This window comes from Balaenoptera musculus, chromosome 6, assembly GCF_009873245.2.
Source record: "Balaenoptera musculus isolate JJ_BM4_2016_0621 chromosome 6, mBalMus1.pri.v3, whole genome shotgun sequence".
NCBI lineage: Eukaryota > Metazoa > Chordata > Mammalia > Artiodactyla > Balaenopteridae > Balaenoptera > Balaenoptera musculus.
Genome location: NC_045790.1, coordinates 16,149,044 through 16,154,441, shown reverse-complemented (window position 1 = coordinate 16,154,441; position 5,398 = coordinate 16,149,044). Strand labels below are relative to the sequence as shown.

The following is a 5,398-nucleotide window of genomic DNA, read 5'->3' as shown; positions in this document are numbered from 1 at the left end:
TCGGGTGGGGGAGGAGGCGCGGACGGGCGGAAGCGGAGGGAGGGCGAGACCGCGTACAGCGCGCCCAGGTCCCCGCGGGGGGCGGGGCGGGGGCCACACCTGGGGGGACGACGCGATTAGAAGCGGCGGCCCGGGGCGTGGGGGCGGGCAGGGGGAGGGGCAATCCTCTTCCCTCCCCCTCCCCCTCCCCCTCCCCGCCCAGAGCTCCTCCGGGGGGCTTTCCGGACGGCTCCAGGTGTGCGTTTGGGGAGTGGAACTAAGAGGCCATAAAACCCGCCTCTTTCCTCCTTTGCCACGGCTTTTAATCTTGTCCACTGGGGAGGCCCTTCCTAGCAGCGCCCCACCTCTGCTCTTCACGGGGAACACCTCACTGAGCCCGCTCTTCTGCGGACGGACCCCCAGCCTCAGTTTCCCCTCCCTCCTCTTTCTGAGAAAATGTTGGGGAGGGGGATTTTGGAGAGAAGAAAGAGGATGAACGACATCTCTTCTCCCCACTTCTCCCAACAGTGGCCTAAAAATGAGGAAATAATGGGAAGCTGGCGGGGGTGGGTGGCTGGTTTAGTCAAAAGGGGAGGCGAGCGGCGCGTAGTCCAAGTTGGGGGGCGAGGGGGGGGTCACTCACCTCTCCCTGGGTGAGGACCGGAGCCAAGGCTGACACCCCCAACTCGAGGCAATTTAGACAGCGGCAGCCAAGAGGGAGGTCCCCAGGCCCCAGGCCATTCTCCCTCCAGCTTGTCATAATCACTTTTCACCAGGTTGCTTTTTCCTCTCCCCCCCAATCACAAAGAGTCTTAATCCTGGCGAAGACTGCGGGAAACGTGTTGGGGGTCGTTTTCGGGGGAGGGTGGGGGAGTGTAGGGAGGGTGGTCTGGAGCCACAGCTGATAACTGGCGAGTTCAATGGGATTTTCCACGCAGGGGCAACGCCCAGCAATTACCTGAGGACAAAGGGTCGGGGCCCCCAGGTGTGGAGGACTGGACTTGGGGGGTTGGGAAGGAGGTGTGCCGGGGAGGGGGAGTTCTTACAAGCCCTCTGATTTCCGCAGGAATTTGAGACATTCTTTAAAGCTCTGGACCACCTCCCCCCAGCCGGGCGCTCAGGCCCACCCCCGCCACCACCACCGGCTCGGGTTAGAGACAGCTTCAAAGGTGGATGGGGCCCTTTGTCTCGCCTCCCCTTTCTTCTCTGCCTTTCTCCGGCCCCTCCCTCCCTCTCTTTGACCTCCCCAGCACAGACAGGCCTCTGGGGGCCGGCTCCAGAAAGCCCTCACTGTTTCCTTTCTTGCTTTTTGAGGTGAGACCTGGCAGGGAGGGACAGAGAATGGGGAAGGGTGAGAGAGGAAGGCCGCTCTGGAGGCCTGTGCCATCTCAGCCGGGGCCCTTGCCCCACCCCCAGCCCGAGCCCGGCAGCTCTGATGCCCGCTTGTGGCCTCGGGTCCCCTGCTTGGCCCTCTGAGCCATCTCACCCCAGCTGTTGGTGCTTCCAGGCTCCGTACCCAGGGTGCCTCTTCATGCTCTGGGGAAGTCTCTTCAGCTCATTCCCTCCTACCTGGTGGTGATTTCGAAAATGCTAAAAGGAAGAAGGCAAAGGAATCCGTCTCTAATAATTGGATGGGGGGGGCGGGATTTAAAGTATCTGTGTGTGTGTGGCAGGAAGGAGGCTTCCCGTGGACCTCTGATGGTTACAGCAACCCTGGTTGCTTCTGGGCGCCCTAAAGCTCCAAACAGATGTGCGGGTAGGGATGGACACAGTGCAGGAAGACTTAGGGTGAGTTGAACACATCCGTTTCAGGGCGGGTGTGACAGGTGGAGGGAGGCGGCGGCGGCAGCGTGCCTCAAATCCTATGCCTGTTTAGGATTACCAAGAACTCTGGCTAAGAATAGCCTACATATAGGTCCTGCCTTCTCTGTCCTGTCCTCCAAACGGCCAGATGAGGCAGAGGGGAGCCGAAGCAGGAAGTCGGGGCGGTGGCAGGGGGTGGGAATCCATTCACATTTTCGCCCTCGCCACGTCTCTCTATTCAACCCTGTCCCTCAGACTCCGCTGGCTGTGACTTCCCAGTCACCCAGCCTCAGCCTCACAGCCCTGGACAGCTGCGAGGACCACCTGTCCTTGAAGCTCTTTCCTCCCTCACCTGCCCTAGGCGGTCCTTTCTTCCTTCTCTCCGGCTCGCGGTCTCTTCTCTTTCCTGGCCCCTCTTCACAGAAACGTGCCCCAAGATCTCTGTCACTCTCTCCTCTCCCTGAGCAAACCAGCATGTCAGCTGTCACCCCCTTTCACACGACTGCTTTTTCCTCCAAACTCTGGAACCCTGCACCATGGCCGGACCTCACTGGGATCTGTCTCAGTGAATGCAGTAGCTCTCTCAGCGGTCTTTCTCCCTCCTGACATACACACACACCACCCCCCCGCACACCACATAGTTTGTTCAGCTCACCTTACCTTACCACAGCTCTGCACGAGTCACGCCATCACTGACAGACTCAGCATGGCTTTCAAACCCCTGCCCAGTCCTGCCAAGGCCCCCCGCTAGCCCTATCCCTCCAGCTCCCCTCAAGAACGCTGGCAAAACTGCAACCCTTGCAGTCCAACAGACACTCTGGGCCCATCTTTTTTTTTTTTTCTGACCACACCACGCGGCTTGTGGGATCTTAGTTCCCCAACCAGGGATCAAACCCCTGCCCTCTGCAGTGGAAGCGCGGAGTCCTAACCACTGGACCACCAGGGAATTCCTGCTGGGCCCATCTTTGCTTATGAGTTTCCCACTGCCTTGCATGCCCTTCTCCAGAATGCTGGCACGTCCAGACCACAGCCATGTCTTTGGCTCTACAGACGCCCCTCACTCTCCCAGGGGCAGTGGCCGTCTCTGCTGCCCCCAGCCCCTCCGGCCATTGATTTGCCCTGGCCTTAAGGCACATATCACAGCTCATCCAGAACTGTACTTATCTATGCTCGTGTCATGGTTCCGCTGGACAGCAAAGGCCTCAGATGTAGAACTAGTCAGCCTTTGCGTCCCCCATAGTACCCAGCACAGTACGTTACACAGAATAAGTATTTCTTGAGGAAATGAACCAACTGAAGACCCAGCAAGAAGTCGTTGGCCATTGGCCCAGCACCCTGTGGTCCCTGAAGGTAGAGGTAGGATGAGAAGCCAGAATCATGCCTCCAAGCTCCATCCTTAGGAGGACTTGGGCAGGAGGGGTCCTAAGCAGTTAATCCAAATATTTGTGTATTCCCTACAATCTATGACCATGTGCTAGCCCTTCAATTAATAAAAAAGATGGACAAGATAGTGTGTCATCCCCTGTCAAGCTCTCAAGACACTTGAAATTTAATTGGGGGGGATCAACACATAAAAAAAGGCAGTTCTTTTGAGGACTTTTGGAAATCTGTCTCTTACCCCTAAGATAGCAAAGCAGCATTTGGTACATCCCCAAAGAGTGAAAGGGGAGGAAATAAGGACACTGCTGTGTACTGAGCTCTAGAGATGTGTCAGGCAGCGTGCAAGGTGTGCTCACATGGAGCCCTCATTCTGCGGGGTGAGATTGTTCCCATGTTGTGTGTGGGCTCAGGTGCAGAGATGTTAACTCATCCAAGATCACAGTCCAGATCCTCGCCTGTCTCTTTTTTTTTTTTTTGGCTGCACTGGGTCTTCATTGCTGTGCGCGGGCTTTCTCTAGTTGCCGTGAGCAGGGGCTACTCTTCGTTGCGGTGCGCACGCAGGCTTCTCATTGTGGTGGCTTCTCTTGTTGCGGAGCATGTCCTCTAGGCCCTCGGGCTTCAGTAGTTGTGGCACGCGGGCTCCGTAGTTGTGGCTCACGGGCTCTAGAGCGCAGGCTCAGCAGTCGTGGCGCACGGGCTTAGTTGCTCCGCGGCATGTGGGGTCTTCCTGGACCAAGGCTCCAACCCGTGTCCCCTGCATTGGCAGGTGAATTCTTAACCACTGCGCCACCAGGGAAGCCCCCTCGCCTGTCTTTAACACCTCGAGTGGGATGTTCGCCACTCCTCAGCCAGGCACGGTGGGTTCTGGGATGTACGTGGGGCGGGGGCACTGGGAAGGGCTGGGGTTTGCTTGACCTTGAAGATAGGAGCAGGATTTCCGTCAGCAAAGAAGACCCACCAGGGGGCGATATTGAGAGTGAAAACAGCATGGGAAGAAGGGCTTCAAGGCAGGAAAATGTGAGGTCTGTTGTGGGAGTGGGAGGGTGAGCAGTCGATCGGCTTGGCTAGCACTGAAAGTTTGCAGCCAGAAGTGGCAGGAAAGGATGGGGCCACATTATGGAGAGCTGGGTCTCTGCTGTGACAGGAGGAGACAGTGAGGGCCTTCAAGAAGGGGAGTGACCAGACGCAATTGTGGGGTTGGGGTTCGGGGGAGAGGCTGGTCTGGTGCAGCTGCTGGGGCTGAGGCTCTGGGGTCCAGGAGTCAGAGAGTCCAGTGCTCGGAGGTAGGGGGACGTGTCACCCAAACTGATGGGAAAGGGCCACTTGGAGGCCCTCGTCCTTCCTTTTGTTCTGCTGGCCCAGTTCTCTGTCACTGTCCCTTCTTAGGTGCACAGGTGCCCAGTCAGCCTCTCCAGGAGTTAATGTTTAGACCTCCCCGGGCAGGTCGGTGCAGGGGGCGGGGCAGGGGCATTGGAGTGAGACGGAGAGAGGACAGAGAAACCTACGCACAGCCCCTGGGGAGGGGACAGGCGGCAGGGCCAGCGTCTGGTCAGGACATCTGGCAGCAGTGACCTTGCTGGGGAAAAGAGCCAAGAACTAGGTATCCTGGGCCTGGGACCACCCGCCTGAGAGGGGCAGGAGCCCCAGCCCCCTGCTGGGGACGCACGTGCCCATCCTCGAGCCTGAAGGCACTCCTGAGCCTAAAGGTACGCTTGTCCTGTCAGCAGCCTGCTGGATTGGGTGCGGCCAAGCCGTGCCCAGGAAGCCCACCCCGGGGCCTGGGCTCACAGGCACCTGGTATTCAGTGTTGCCTGCTTCCGGGGGGAAGCTTTTGCCTCCCCTGTCCTCCCAGCCTACTGGGGTGGCAGGCAAGCAGTGGGGGAAGACCGACCGTTCAGCTGGCCTTGAGGAGTCTGGGGTCTTCCCAGGAGGAGGGGGCTAGAGGCAGAGTAAGTCTCCCCATAGGGCGAGGCCAAAGATGAGGGGGAGGCAGAGCCTGGCAGGCGAGGGAAGGGTCTTCTGGCCTGGCTGTGCCCTCCCACGCCCCTCCCAACCCCCTCCCAACACACACACACACACACACACACACACACACACACACATCAGGATCCCTCAGCAAGGAATGACCTTGACAGCTACCAAGCCTCAGGTCGACAGAGGGAGCCCTAACTCTGCAGTCCCCTTGGTTCCAGGGCTGGCTTGAGGGGGACTATTCTGCCCAAGGTGCTCGCCCGCC

General features: G+C 58.8%; 1 protein-coding gene across 6 annotated transcripts in view; it reads left to right on the top strand.

Annotated features, from left to right (window-relative positions):
* The window catches only part of DMTN (dematin actin binding protein), a 29,588-nt gene that overhangs the window by 101 nt on the left and 24,089 nt on the right, over window positions 1-5,398 (top strand). For 5 of the 6 annotated variants that reach the window (XM_036855361.1, XM_036855371.1, XM_036855366.1 and 2 more), the window contains exon 1: window positions 4,689-4,868. The exons of the other annotated variant lie outside the window; for it this stretch is intronic. The gene's annotated coding sequence lies outside the window, so the exon portion shown is untranslated. Of the gene's footprint in view, window positions 1-4,688; window positions 4,869-5,398 lie in introns of those variants that run through there. 6 annotated transcript variants of the gene reach the window in all.